We start from the raw sequence: 15,922 nt of genomic DNA on the forward strand, positions 1-15,922 counted from the left end.
TGTGGTTTGACCCAGGCTAAATGCCAGGCATCTACCATGTCTGCTCTCTCCCCTGCTGCAGCTGTGCAGGAGAAGAGGGATAAAAGAGCTGTTAAACACAGGACTCATGAGTTGAGATAAGGCACTGGTGGCAGGATGCACTGAGAGAGAGAGCAAAACACTCTCCAAACTTAAAGTTGCAAAGTGATTTATTAACCTAAAAGAATCAGAGGATAAAAGAGAAGTAAAAATAAGCTCTTAAGATATAATTTCTTCACTCACTCCCCCTCCCTTTTAAGACATAGTTTCTCTGCTCAACCCCCTCCCTCCTTCCAACCAACAGCTCGGGGTGGGGAGTGGGTGGCAGGGTATGGGGCTTTTTCTTAGTAAATCCATCACAATTCAAACTCTGATTCTCTGATGACCCCCCTTCCTCTTTCCAACTTTCCTTGGGGCAGGGTAATGGGGTTTTTCTTTGGTCAGTCCATCAAGGAGGGGAGTCCTCTACTTAGCCATGGGGTCCCTCCCATGAGAGACAGTCCTCTGGGAACTTCTTTGGCGTGGGTCCAATCTCATGAGCAGCATCCCGCCTGAATTCTGCTACAACATGAAGTTTTTGTCCATAGGGTGCAGATTCCCGAGTCGAGGCTGCTTCCATCCTAGGAGGAAGGAAAAGGCCTTTTTCTCCCTTGCAAGGCCTTTGCAGCTTTAACTTTTTAGATGAGACTCCAACTGGATACCAGCTTCCTCCAGGCATCTACCTGCTCCTCTGGCGTGAGCTGTGGGTGGATTTCTGCACTCCTGTGGACTCCATGAGCTGCAGGGGGACCTCCTGCTCCCCCCATGGCCTTCACCACGGCTAGCAGAGGGTTTTCAGCTCCAGTGCCTGGAGCACCTCCTCCCCCACCTTGGTGTCTCCATGTTGTTTTCCCTCACATATTCTCACCTTCTTTTCCTCCTCTAGCTAAAAAGAAGTGAGTGCTCACATTGTTTTGATTTCTTCTTAAATATGTTTTCACAGGAGCGTAACTAGCATCTCTAATTGAACCACACATGGCCAGCAGCATGTCCATCATCTCCAGAGCCATCAGAGATAGGTGAAAACCTTCCAGAACCTTCTTCACACAGGGCACACAGGAGCCATCTTTGTGTCCTCCCCCACTCACCAATAAAAACTGGACTAAGCAAAACTAACTTATGAACACAGGGGTGCATTTTCTCCCAACCCTTCAGACACTTCTTCAGGCCTACCACAACAGCTTTTGAAGGGTATAAATTTCTCTTAGATGCTAAAGATACCTTGCTGATGTTGTGGGCTAAGCAAAACCAACACAGTCCCCATCTGTTAATTTAAGAGGAGAGACCTCTGAGAGAACAAGGAACCCTGCAGAGACAGCTGCTTCCACAGCTCTGACAACCTCAGGAGGTCACTAAAGAGCAAATCCCAAAATATGAACTGTCTACTTGTCACTGTTGAGCTGCTAGCAGAGTAAAGAACCCAGTTCTCAGTGGCAAGAAGGAAAGACCTTTATTGTTTTGATTTCATCATATATATAGAGTTTTCAAAGGTCACCCAGATTGGTCAGTCAGAAACCTCCCCCTAGGCCTGATTGGCCAGGCCTGCACCGTCCAGATCTTGGGACACTGTTTTTAATAACATCCAAACTTTATCTTTATTTATAAAACACAAAAGGAATTCTCATGGGAAAGACTTGTGCTAGCCACATCTACTGCAAAGAACTGACAAGGCATCTCCTTTCTGGGGTCCTCACTCCTCCTGGGCCTGATCCTTTGCTGCTGACTGCAGTGAAATAAGGGTCAGATTGTCTAGCATTTATCCAGATGACCACTTGGCTCACTCAAGCATGCCCCACACAAAGGACTGAGGCAGTTGGGAACTTTAGCCCAAGTGTGTTTCCTTCCCTGGAGTTGCACCTTATGATAAGAAACCAACCAACCAAAAAACACTGGAGAGGGAAAGAATAAAAATTATAACAATATGCAAGAGATTCCATCCTTGATTCACTCATCAAGTCAACATAATAATAGTCATTAAAAAGATTGCCTGATGGGTTTTTTTTTTTTTATTTTACCCCAGATAAACGTAGGTCCATTGTGTGTTGAAATGCCACTGTCAAGTGCAAAATATCAAATGCTATGAAAAATACTCAGACCCAGAAGGGGCAACAATTTAATTTTTGTTTTCATTGATTTTCCCTGGTAACGTTAGTTGGCAGAATTTAGGTTATATTTACAAATAATTAAATGATTTACACTCATGGTTTCTGTTTGGGGGGCTTTTTTTGTGTTTTTAGTTTTTGTGGTTTTGTTGGGTTTTTTTTTTTTCAAATAAGATACCCACCAAAGTCCTTTTTCCTGTCTCTGAGAAGTAGGAGTATGATTTTCACCTCTATCACACAGCCAAGCTGTTGATGGATGAGTTGATCTGACACAAGTCAGGAAAACTGAAAACTTTGACCTCACAGCTTCACAAATGTGCCAAAGGAAGCTTATTTAGAGGCACCAGGTCACCTTTCAAGCAGAAGTGGAGGCTGGACAGCCACTACAGTTTTAACTCAGCTTCTCAGCTGTGCTGGACCGAGGTTAAATTGGCTCCCTTCTTGCTGCTGTGATGGGGCTGAGAATCTCCTGATTTTTAAAACCACCTGCTTTAAAAATCTCCTGTTTCTTAAAACCATCTTGTGTTCTTCATGACCAACTTTACTCTTTCAGTAAATTACTGACATTCCTGGAAAAAGCCTCTGGGCAGAGATGACACCTTTCTGTGTGCCAGCAAAAGGCCACCTTCATCTGTCTTGCACTGTTCTACTCCAGGACAAATTTTGCTGTTGTTTGATGCTATTCTTGATTGCAAAGCATACTTACATGAAGCCAGATCTCAGTGTCTGAAGTGTTTATCCACTCTCCTGAAGGCCTAATTGCTTGTTAGTCACCTCCTAATTGATTGCTGTGGAATAGTGCTTAGGAAGGCTCAGACAGGGGATAATGGCTGCAGATGAGATATATGCTGGAAAGCTCGAATAATATCAGGCATTCATGTAAATCACTTACTTAATAAGCAGGAGCTAGGGCAGGGCCAGCCTGAGGAAGGCATGGTGGGGTGGGGCAAAGGATCTTTCACTGATTATTTGGCCATGTGAGCTGAATGACAGCTCCAGGAGCAATTGGACACTCAGTGACACCTGTCTGTGTGGACAACTGCTTTCAACATCTCTTTCTAACTGATTGTGGTTTTGTTTTGTTTTGGGGTTTTTTTATCTCTTCCTGTACTACTGGCTACATTGGCTTGTGGCCCTTGTCCAAGGCACAAAACCAAAGGAATATGCCTTCCTCCCCATTGAATTCTTTGTTGAGTTCCAAGCCAAGAAGGGCAGAAAACTCCTGCTGACACCAGTACAGGGAGAAATGTCATTTCAGGCACTGAGACAGCTCAAACTCTTTTTCCTTTGCAAATGGACTAGCTCTAGGCAGCAGTGAAGGACCATGTGGATATGGCAGCCATTGATGTTCACAGGGAGCTCTGCCCTTGTGAGCTGTTCACCCTTCTGAAAATTTCCATGGATGGGCTGGGGGCAGTGGGCAGGTGTCCTGAGGAGAGGGAGTCAGGTCCTGTCTCCACACAGCTGTCAGCATCCCCACTCCCTGTACTCTTTGGGGGAGAAAAATCAGGAGTGGAAGGGGGAAGGTAGGCCTGGCAACAAGGGCCAGGGGACAGTGTTTTAATTTTTCTCTTTTTCTTGCTAATTGAATCTACTGAAAGTGACAATAAATTAAATTACTTTTTCTCAAGTCAGGTCTGTTCTGCCCATGACGGTAATCAGCAAGGGACTCTACCTGTGTGTATCTTAAACCACGAGCCTTTCCAGTTTATTTTGTCACCTGTCCTGCTAAAGAAGGATGATGGAATAGCTGGGTGGGAATCCAAGGTCAACCCATCACAGTCACAGCTCCTGTCTGGCAACCTGAAGCTCACTGTAATTTAACACTAGAGACCTGTTCTGTATGAGCCCTTGTTTAGCTCTTGCCCAGCTACCTATTTTAATTCATAGGGCAGACATTATGGTGTGTAAGCATAACCACAAGAAAGAAAAATATTTCATTAAAATAACTGCAAAAGCGGGGAAAACAAGCCAAAAAAGAACCTTGACAAGTGTGTGGCTTTTCTTCAGCTTGAGTGTCCCTGTGTCAATAAGCTTGTTCTCTTTTTGTAAAAGAATCTGATGCTTGAATAAAAGACATTCAAGATCTGAGGAGCCTGACTCACTGTCTGAGATCATCATCTTGCCTCCCCCTTACTTGTTGGAGACAAGTAACTATTCCTGGTGGGTGACCCAGAACACCTAAAGAGTGAAGTATTGTAGCAAGGATCAATTACTTTTCTGAAGTATATTTTTTTCTATCACTTCAGAGGAAAGTTAGACAAACTTAAAAAGGCTATTTAGCTTTAAGTAGGCTGAAGTTGGGTGTGATGTATTATACACTTAGCTCCTGCCATAGTCAATAACAAGATAGACATTTTGGCTGGGATAGAGGGCAATACTCACACCATCTGGCTATTTTACATTCAATGCAGTTTGAGATGCTTCATGTACCACAGGTACCTACAAGGAGCACTTTCAAAGCCCTAAATTACCTGCCACCTACACAGAGGGATCCACAGAAATATTCCCATGGGTGTCAGCACTCCTGAAAGAAGTGACCTGCTGCAGTGCGCAGGCCTGGACACTGCAGCTGGTTTTAAACTGGGACCTTCCTGCAGGACTGGGGAGTCTTAAAGATGTCTGGAAGATTTGCAAAAATTATCCATTCAGGTAAGACAGTAAATCTTACAGAAGGTAAAGGGGAAGCTCATTTGAATGCTTTAATAGCTCTCCCTTGACGCCTCTTTATCATTAGAGATCTAGATACAACTGTAAATCTTGTCTGATAGGCTTACAGCCACACAGGGAGATAGGTGTGACAGTGCTTCAGCAGCTGCTAAAATTAGAGTGCATCTTTGTTTTCTCAGCCCTCTCTGAATTTCTGTTTGTCTATCCATTTGAATTTAAGAGAAAACTGCAATTTGCCTTGTCCTTGTAGTTGTTTAGCAGTGCTAGAAGTTGATACCTCCATAGCAAATGGCAGCCTGAGCCTTGGTGGCCAGGGAGTCCAAGCAGACTAAAAATGTGTCCATTTCCTGCACAGAGGAGAGAACAGTGATATCAATTTCCCAGGCTGAAAGAGTAGATGCCCATTTACAGATGAGAAAATCCAGGATAAATGAGCACATATGCTGTGGCCAATAGCCATTGCTTTGTTCCCAGCCTGTGGATGTGCCAAGCCTATCAACAGCACCATCGAGAAGTTAATTCATGGCTTCAGGCAGCAGATGCTGAGGCACCCTCCACTCCTTGAAACCTGTTTATTTCTCACCAAAGGTAAAGCCTGTGCAGTGCAAAACCCAAGATTCCTGAGAGAGAAGGTCTCAGCAGGTATGGCTTAAGCAAAGGTTCGTGGTTCAGAGAGCACTTGACTTCTGAGAATGCAGCATAGCTCCTTCTAAGCTTTTTTTTCTTTCTCAGGCTTTTTTTTTTTTTTATAGGCACCATTTTAACACCTGCCTGCTCAGAATCAGAAGGTATTTCGGTAGAATAATGAATATATCTTCATGATAATCCATTAAGATAAGCAGCAGTTCCTTTTTCAGAGGCAGAAGAACAGATTTGGAGTGAGAATACAAGGGAGGGCACAGTCACTTCCAGGATGAACACATGCCTTATGCCACCATGGGAGGAACAGGAGGGAGACAGACACACAACCTAGCTGTGACCAGTTTAACCTGGTCTCTGTTTCTGCATCTCAGGGGTGGGGAGAATGACCTTTTCATCTGGGCAAGACTGTTCTAGATTCTTTGAGGCAGATTGAAACTGAATACTGCACTTCCCTTACCTGCAGAGAGCTGTACTTTCCCATAGGTTCCTTCTTCCAGGTTGCTTCTCCATGAGGAAACTGCAGTGCTGTGGGTGCTGTCACTGAGAGGAGCCTGTCTTCTGCCCACGCTGCCAAAAGCACATCCCAGCTGCCCTGGCTGAAGGCGTGTGGCTGTGTGTGCTGCCACCTCACCCCTGACAGCTTGTAGACACTTTCTATTTTTGGCCATGAGCTCCAGCTGTTCCCCTTCCAGCTCCATTGCACCTTTAACCCAGCGCTGGGCTAAAGGATAGAAAAGGATTATCAAAATCTGCCCGTCATAAAGGCTGCACTCTGATACCTGCAGTTGTTTTTAAAAAGGAATACGTAAGTGCTCAGTGACACTGCCTGAGCATCTCTTAACTGCAATTTTCTTAGTCCTTATTTCTCCTCAGTTTAAATAGCTTGGATTTGATATTTTTTCCCTTTGGTCTTTCCCTTCTGTGTGCCAGCACTGAGTTTACAGCTTCTGCTTGTGTCACCATGGTCTATTACAGTAGGAAAGTGGGACCTGTAGGTCGGCCTTTGCTCACATATGAATGTATCTGACCACTGTTTAATGAAATGCACCCACATTTGTTCTTAAAAAAGTCAGTCAATACCAATAACTAATTAATTTTTAAATCATAGAATGGTGTGGGTTGGAAGGGACCTTGAATATCATGTAGTTCCAATCACCCCTGCTGTGAGCAGGGACACCTCCCACCAGACCTGGTTGCTTACAGCTCCTTCCAACCTGACCCTGAAGACTGCCAGGAATGGGGCATACACAGCTCCTCCAGCCAACCTGTTCCAGGGCGTTACCCCCCTCACAATGAAGAATTCTTTCCCAATAGCAAATCTAAACCTACTCTCTTTCAATTTGAAGCCATACCCCCTTGTCCTGTCACTACACCTTCTTGTAGTCTCTGTCTATCTTTCTTGTAGTCTCTCCAGATACTGGAAGACTGCAATTTGGTCACCCCGAATCCCTCTCTTCTCCAGTCTGATCAACCCCAATTCTCTCAGCCTCTCCTCATAGCAGAGGTTCTCCATCACTAATCATCTTGGTGGCCTCCTCTGAATTCACTCCTCATTCTCAGGTGGTATCCTTTTAGCATCTGATTACTGGTCCTGTGTGAATTTTCTCAGATCCGGAGGTATGGGTTTCATTTGTTATCATTACTCACTTATTTATGAATCAAAGAAGAGAGCAGATGAGGACCATGTCCTACCCCAGCTGGCAGAAGGCAGTTGAGGCAGGTGACATCAACTCAGTTAATTGATAAAATAACAGCTGAGGACCAAGCTGGGTGAACCTCTATGAGTGCTCACTGGAGCAATGTTCTTTTGTCTCATATCCAAATTTCTACCTAAGTTTTATATTAAAGCAGCCAAAGTTTTCTGAAGCAGTAGAGATGAAGTGGGAGGTTAAGATATTAACCATTACAGTATTTTTCACAACCGCTGTGCTTCTGCACTTCATCTGGGCTTTTTGCTGGACTGACTTTTGAACTAACTGAAAACTAGTCAGAAACAGAAATTATGGCTGGCTTTGCTTTAAGTATTTGTATTGTCAGGGCTAGAGAGCTCTGCTACAGTCTGGAGAAGTGGGGACCCAGATAAGGGGTGAAATATTATCTGAAAATCAGGTATAGCTGTAGTTGTCTCTGATGTTTGACCTATGATGCAGGGGGAGGCTGGTTGTTCATTTTCCTTTGGTAGAAGAGGAAAGTAGGACTTCTAATGTCAAGGCTGATTAGGCAGCTGTCAGTAATCAAAGGAAGCTCTATTGTGTTTAAGATCCTGGGAATGTAAATATGAAAAAAGGGTGGACAAAATCATCCTCAGCTGGGAGGAAGGCATGTTATTCATGCTGGATCTCAGCCATGTGCCAAGATAAGTGCCAGGGAGGGTTCAGCTGCTCTTCTCATTGCATCCTGGTGGGGAGGCTGGGCAGGGATGGGGTAGTCAGCAGGACTCTGTATGAGAGGGGCTCTCCTGGCCATGACACAGGAGGAGCCTCCACAGATGGATCCACTCACGCTCTCTCCAACCCATCTGTGGCATCAGCTCCAGATTTCCCCACAAAGGTAAGCTGAGGTTCCTTGCCTGCTCTTTAGGAATCCTTGGTTTTGGGGCACCAGCTTCATTTCTGAGTTGCTGAAAACTATTTTGTCCTACAGGGCTTCTTCCTATTCACAAATTTAGGAGTTTCCTTCATTTGTAGCTCAGTAGCTCACAGCCCAGAAAATCTATCAATTACATGAACCTCTATATTTGAATGCTTTTTTTAGGAGCCATGGCCAACTGAATCTTTTGTCAAACTCTTTTGTGAGTAGTGCCACCCTTGAGCTCTGTTCTGTGGGGAGAAAGAGAAGGTAGTGAAATGAAATCATATGTCCCATGTAAGCAATAACTCTTTGGTACATTAGCAATTCAGGCATGCAGTAAGGGATTTTAGAAAATGCAAAACTTTCTCATGAGACTTCTTTCACTGTAGCTGTTAGGGCAATATAGTAAAATTCTTTGGATACTTTTCATTATTAACAAGGTAAAAGCAGTATGGCTTCACTAATTGAGAGATCAACTTGATTTTTACATTTGAAGGAGAAAGGTGAATAAAACTCAGGAAGAAGCAAATACAAAACAGAAAAGATAAAGCTAAATATCAAAATGCCATAAGTTTATTGTCTGACACCCCCATAGAGTCAGAGAGGAAAGAAATGCATAAATGCTTGCTGGACATTTAATGGTTATTTTATAATTAACTATATTATAGTTAATAAATAATATATAATAAATAATAATAAAATTAATTATAATTTTATAAGTCAGATGAGACTGTTAAATTCCAAAGTGTACGTGCTTTATTATGAAAATCAGAAAGTGGGTAAAAAAAGAGATAAAATATAGAAATTACCCTTTATTTTTATGCCAACAAGCCTTTAAACAGAATCCTACTGGAGAGATAATTTTTCAGCAGAGAGATAAGATTTTATTACTTCCAGGTATTTATTCCTGAGTGCTCTCTTGCTTACACTCTTTTAAATCTACTCACAAAAAAGACCAGTGCACTAGAGTGGTTTGCAGCTCTGGAGTTCAGCTACCTCTCTGCAGTCCTAAACTCCTCTTTCTGGAGGCTACACCGCAGCAGGAGCTCAGATGATCTCAGAGCAGTGAGGTAGCCCTCTTGAAGATTTATTTCCTAGCCCTGATGCAGGAGTATCAATCTGCACATCTGAAGATCAGCTTGGCCTTGGTCTGATGTCAAGTTGTCACTCATATGAGCAGAGGCAAAGGCTAGAACTCAATGGTTACAATACAAAAGAAAGTTGTTGTGGAAAGAGGATGGAAACACACAAGAATTCTTGCTGCTCTGTTGAGGCTCTTCTGCAGATCAGAGGTTGTCCCAGATGCCTGGATACCAGACACCTCTGCTGTGCTGTGAGCAGGTATTTATAGCTCAAAGGGACTGGCACAGCAGGCACCCAGCCCTAGTGTTGGTGTTGCAGATACTCTTGACTCATATGCCTTCTGACTATCAGTCCAAGTGAGACATTTAGTGCCTCCCTTGTCAGAGTTTTTAGATTATTTTCTTTGTTTCTCTGTTAAAAGTGATTTTGGTAGCAGCTGTGAGCTCTCAGCATTTGAGTCAATTTGACCCTGGGGTCTGCTGTTTGACTCCTTCCCGGTAAAAGAGGATCTCAGAGAGCAATGCCTTCTGAAGTGGTCAGAATCACATGAAATCTATGGCAGAGGGAATGGAAAATCCAGTTCTTCAGTTCCACCTGTCATCCTACTGAAACTGCCTTTCTGTTGCAGGAAGCAAAGGAAGCTCTTGCAATAAGCCTGACAAATTCCTCTCCTGAATGAGTTTGGCTGAATTCAAAGACAAGGAAGAAAAATAATTAATGATCAGGTATTTAAATATAGTGTTGTAATGCTTATACACAAACTATCATTCCCAGAGCCATATTGACTGTGATGTTTCCTTATTTCTAAGTGCTTTGCTTTTCACCCTCAAGCATTCATCAGTCTGCATTAAAGTTATTTCTGTGCAGGCAAGGAAGGGAGAAGGTTATTCTAGTTTAATTGCTTATACCGTAAGGACTGACATGTATCAACCACATCAAGGGAAAATTTAGTCTGCTAGAAGTCTACAGGTAGTTTAGGGCATAGAATTTTTGGGCTTGGAACTCCAGTGCTCCACATCATGTATAGACATTAGTGCCCGAGAAAAATGAACATAAGCTCTGCAGAAGATTGAATTCAGATATAAGAAATTATTATGTTTTCGGTCTTAATATAGAAACACGAATTGCTGAATGGCCTTTGGGGCTGGTTTCCAGTTTTACTTTTTCTGTCTGCTGGTCCCACCATCATCACTTTCTGTTAATACACTTAACGTACTTTTGAGAGGCTTCTAGTGTATGAAAATAGATCTATAAAAATGTACATAGGGATGCAACTCAATATAGGAAATAGTAAAAATAGCAGAGTTTCACCCTTCTGTGAGGCTAAATTTCAGGAAGTGTAAGAGATTATTTAGCTGCACTACTTTCTATAGAAAATACCAATAAATACTGCAACAGCTCTGTGAAAGCAACACTTCATCCTGGCTCGAAGATAGGCACAATTAAGTGATGTCTTCCTGATCTCATGGGTGTGATGCCAAAGAAGACACTGAATAGCTTTCAGAGCCAGCAACAGACTATATGTCAGTTCTTCTGGTTGGGCTGTCTCAGGTGTAACCTCTTAGTGCAAGAGAACATTGCAGATTCTCAGATCAGCATCAGCTGAATGCTCCTGCCCAAGTTTCTGAATATCCTGAAAGAGGGAGAGGTGGAACACTCACAGCTCTACTGCACTCATGGCCAGTAGTAGGAATGAGAAATTAACAAGTCATGGCAGGTATATTTGCCATGTTGAACTATGTACCTCCTCTGTGAGAACAACCTCCTTACAGGGCATTTAGGTTTCTTTTTCTCACATGGTCTTCATTCTTTTCCACTTGTTTCTTTTTTTTTTTTTTCCAGGTTACATAGAATAACTGAGATTGGAAAGGATTATACCCCACCCCCACATCTGGTGCTCCAGCCTCCTGACCACCTTGATGGCCTTCTGCTCAAGTTGCTGCTCTTTGTCAGTGTCTGGGAAGCCCAAACAGGATTCTTTCCATTTACAGTCATCTACCATCTTGCAATGAATACATTCCATCTCCACAACTCAACTCTTTTAGAAGAGGCAAAACTACATTAGCCCAAGTATCATGCCCCAGAAACACTTCTTGTATATACAACTTCCCCTGTTTTACTGAGCTGATCATCTCTCAGTGAGTTCCCAGTGTTGATGCACTGTCTGGCATCACTGATCATCCAAATTCCCTTTTCAGGGAAACAAATTGCACTTCCCAAGGTGAAATTTCCAAAGTCACAATCACCCCCTGGAGACTCCAGTGAGCTGATCATCTGAATCCTTTGTATTTTCATTATTGCATGAAAACGTAATGAAAACTTTAATATAATCTCTGAAATCTAATAGCAGTGTACAAAGAGGATGAAATTTCCAACTTGGGAGAAAGAAGCCTCATTTTAATCCTGGCAGAAAATATTAAAAATGGAATTAAATGCAAAACAAAATAAAAGGAAGAAAATATGATTACACATGTAGTCTACACAGCTAGAATCCATATAATATTTCTAACTACTTTTTGTTGTACTGCTCTAGAGAAGGGCACACAAGGTTGGCAGTGTACTTTGCAAACAGTTTGGCCAAAGGGCATCTGTTATTTATTTCTACCAAAACGCTACTTGCAGGGTAAGAATTTAAGTAATGACAAACACAGCAATAAAAAAATTGTAAATCAATGTATATAGTGACTTACTGCAGACATAAACTCTGTCTTTGGAGAGAAAAAATGAATTTAGTAAACCATTGACCTATGCCATAGCCTTTAGAAAATAAAACTGTCCAGATATGATTTATTTTGCTTTATTCAAAACTTGATATCAAATGAGATCTTGGACTTCAGCCACACTCATTACTTCCGTGAACCTTCTCACATATATACCTGCTGGTTAGACCTTTATTGCAGAGAGGAGCTCTCCACTTCAATGTTTTAAATGAATTTTTCCAGCACAGGCAATACCACACAATTCAGATTTGTGTTCCAATGATTTAACAAGGACGTGAGCAATGGCCAGTGGCGGTGTGTGACCTAAGCAGATGAGATTGTCAGAACCAAATAAATGAGATTTGTAGCAGTTTGTTTGTTTGTTTTCTAAATGACTATTTATTTTGCTACTGCAGGTAAGAAAATTGTAAGACAGGGGATGTACTTTGGAAAACAATTGCTGCTGCAGGCAAGAAAATATCAGTGCAATGCACATGTAGTGGAGTTTTCTTTCCCAAAGTCCTGTTCTGTTTCCAGTGACAGTTTCATGGTCCACCAGACCATACATTAGAAAAGAGAGAGAAGAACTTTTTTTAAATGGCGCAACCACAAACATAAATCACTTAAATAAAGCTCCATTAATATACTATTGTAAGTTCTACTTTACTATCTTATGATGCCTAACCCAAATAAGTTGAAATATTTTTTAAATATCTGGATCAAACATCCCAGGAAAATTTCAGCTAGTAATTAAAAAAATGAGGTGACATCTATGGGGCTAAAAGTAAGGAAGACATGAGCCTTGTTTTTAAATTTCCACTTCTGGAGGAAGTCCCACTATCTTTCCCTGGAGGTGAAAAGGTCTATGGAGATGAATGGACTCTTTGGTACTGGACATTACATAGATTTTGGACTTTAGGTCTGCATCACCTGTGGGAATAGATGAATCTTCTCTCTTTGTATATAGAGCCTGAAGGAAGGAAGGTTTGCTTCCTAGTTTGGATCACTGAGTTTGATGTTTGATGTGAGGTGGTGTGAATGCTCTTCTCTGTATGGATAAGGCTCAGCTGACCTACTGCAAACTTCTACACAACTTGGTCATCTCTAGTGCAGTGAGAGGAGCACAGTGCCACACACCTCACACAAAAAGGAGGAATCTGAAAGTGAACACAGAAATTCTGCTTCAAAACTAGTGTGTCTCTCCACTGGCTGAAACAGGAATTTTAGTTCTTTTAAAATCAGAGAGATATATGTATATATATATACATATATATATTTTATGGTGTGCACAGCTAAAGTTAAGTGGTATGCACAGCTGAAGTCCCACATATCCAGAATTAAACTCCCCTTCTAATCTTATCACACTTTTATTAGCTGGATTTTAGGCAGGCTCCAATGTAATCAGAAACATAATTATCCAAAGAGTTATTTATTAACTGTGATCTTTACAATGTTGAACAGAATCTTTGCTAAACAACATGGGTTAATCTTTTCTACTTCCATTGTGAGAAAAAGACTTGGAAATTGCAAGTTTGTTAGCACAGCGGTCAATATATATTAGCCTTGTTTTAAATAATTATGTGTAAGATCAGGAAATATTTCAGGTTAATTTCTACAATAATTGTGTGAGAACTCTATTGATCTGACCAAACAGAAAACTGAGTAATGACTGAGATAATCCACAGATTCTGTTAAAATAAAATTTTCAAATTTGGGTACCTAAAGTGAGGTATAACATCCAGATTCTGATAAGTAAATGATTTACTGAAGTGTTTAACAAATTCAGCTTATTAAACATGACCCATCTGCCTAAATACAGGCTTAGTGCCATTTTAGACATCCTCTCGAGGCCTCAGAGCAACCCTAACTCCTATGCCACCAGGTTTATGAGAAACCCCACTGTCCCAGCTGGACACTGGAAACCAAACACCACAGTTGCAGGTTGGAGAAGTGATGCTGGAGGCAACAAGGAACAGAGGAGGGTTTTCTTCTAGGACCTGGAAATCATGTCCTTCTCTGTAGATACCCTTCTGTAAGCAAACAAATCAGAAAAGTTTAACCTCAGCTCTTGAAGTAATGCCCTTAATGGTGTAATGCCTTAATGTAAGGCACTTTGGAGCTCTGTGTGGTCTCTTATACTAATGGAGATTGCTGATCATATTTAATGTCTTTAGTAAAACATCCAGTCTCTGTGGGATTGCAATTATGTATAAAGAGGACAGAGAATGAACAAACAGAGCACGCTGCAGGAAAGTGAGATTAACTCAGGTTTGTTAGAGGTAATGGGGGAAGAGGCTGCAGGTACAGAAATGTGCTGCACTTTCTTACCAGGAATATCTCACTCACTGGTGCTATCTTCCACCACACAGGGTTCCCAGACCCCACAGATCCCAATATCTGTCAATCAGAACAGTGTCTTTGTTGGTTATATTTGGATTTGGGATATTTGGATTCTTGAAGGAAAATGCTGAATAAGCCCAGAGAGGGCAATGTGTTCTGGATGCAACTGGCAATGTCCCTGCAGCAGTCCTACTGCAGGTGTGACATTCTTGTGCACAAAGCATGTGCAGTCTCACCTGTCCTCACCATGTCAGGGCCCCGAGTCACAAACTGCAGCAGATTTCAGCAACAGAAAGGAGGAAACTCTAATTTTCACCCTGACATTAGTCAGTCAAAACCATGGCACAGAGTAGCACTCAGCCCTGTTCTTCCCCTGTGGATCCTGGTTCTCTTCCCTGATGGATCCTGCTTGTTCCTGCTCTGAAAATATTCATCAAAGACCTTTCAAAATGCTAAATGATGAGTCTGAATATATATATTGTTAGTGGTATTTCCTTTACCCATGACATGACATATAGAATACTCTAAGGCATAGGATGATGTAACTTTCTTCTGCAAGGATCAGGCTGGCTGGTCCCTCTCTTGAGATGCCTTCCAGACATTTGTTATTCTGACTACAGTTGTTTATATATGACATTTACTACCTTCTGTTTTGGAAGAATAGGTATTTTGAAGACAAACTCCATATTTTTGTAGATTATTTTTTCATATGTACCCTCAGAATTTTCAGGCATGTCTATTTGAGTCTGATTAATTTTGTCACTCTATAAGTTATTTCTTTTCTTGACATTTCAATATCTAGAAATGTTTCCTTCTCCATGACAAGAAAAAAACAAGTTCAAGGGAAATATTAACCCAGCAGTCCCCTTAATGAAACTTCTACAGAAAAAACCCTGCTAAGCCTCCCATCATTATGGTTATATTCCTTCATAGAACTCTTCAGCCCCTGATGATTCAATGGAATTTTTGATCTCTTTCAGACACCCTGATTTTCATTTGTTTTCACATCATTAGCTATTTTTTCTTTGAAATCCATCTTGGCCTTCCGAATTTTCTTCTTACTTAACAGCTGTTTACTTATCGTTCTGTTTATGGGCTTCATTAGTGTCATATAATAAAGGATTTTTGTTTGACTCATTTTGCTATTTGCCATTTAATCATGTCAGATAAGTTCTGGTCTCCCTTCTGTTCCTCCTTTCCCCTTTTGTTCATGCATCCTAATTCCATTCCAAACTTGATTTGTAGAATGTTTTTGGGTTTGTTTTTTTTTGTTGTTTTCCATAATTGACTTTGCCAGTTGCTTTATTTTTAACTATGGAATAATTTGACTCCTTTTCCAGATTTTTCTCAATTTTCCCTAAAATGTTTTGTGCCATGTTGCTCTATTTGTGATTATTCCTGTGTCCTTGAGTGTAAAGGAACTTAGCTCTATTAGCACTTAATTTAGAGGCTCAGGGCTCTGACTTGTACAGTCTAAGAAAGGGGTGTCCAGAAGAGACTCCCCTCAGTCCCAGAGCCTGCCCTTCTGAGAAAGGAAAAAAACCTAAAACCCAACCCAAACCTGGAGCAGCTGAGGGACTGCCCAAGTTCCAGCCACTGCAGTTCACTTTCTGAGGCTTCAGTAAAAATTTACCTACTTTGGTGTTTTAAGCTGCATCTTTTGACTACTGGACTATGAACTGAAATTATTTAGTAAACATTATCCTTCTATAAAGATGAGGAAATCAGGTAAGAGATATCTTAAATAAATTACTTGCA

At 41.5% G+C, this 15,922-nt stretch overlaps 1 long non-coding RNA gene across 1 annotated transcript; it reads left to right on the forward strand.

Moving 5' to 3' along the window:
• Window positions 1-7,889: 7,889 nt before the first annotated feature.
• Window positions 7,890-12,194, forward strand: LOC146442432 (uncharacterized). The gene is made up of 3 exons (XR_014849603.1): window positions 7,890-8,021; window positions 9,754-9,850; window positions 10,968-12,194. It is a non-coding gene; the product is annotated as an uncharacterized LOC146442432 (long non-coding RNA).
• Window positions 12,195-15,922: the final 3,728 nt, after the last annotated feature.

The sequence above is a fragment of the Lichenostomus cassidix genome, chromosome 2, assembly GCF_008360975.1.
Source record: "Lichenostomus cassidix isolate B80296 chromosome 2, HeHo_3.0, whole genome shotgun sequence".
In the NCBI taxonomy this organism is placed as follows: Eukaryota; Metazoa; Chordata; class Aves; order Passeriformes; family Meliphagidae; genus Lichenostomus; species Lichenostomus cassidix.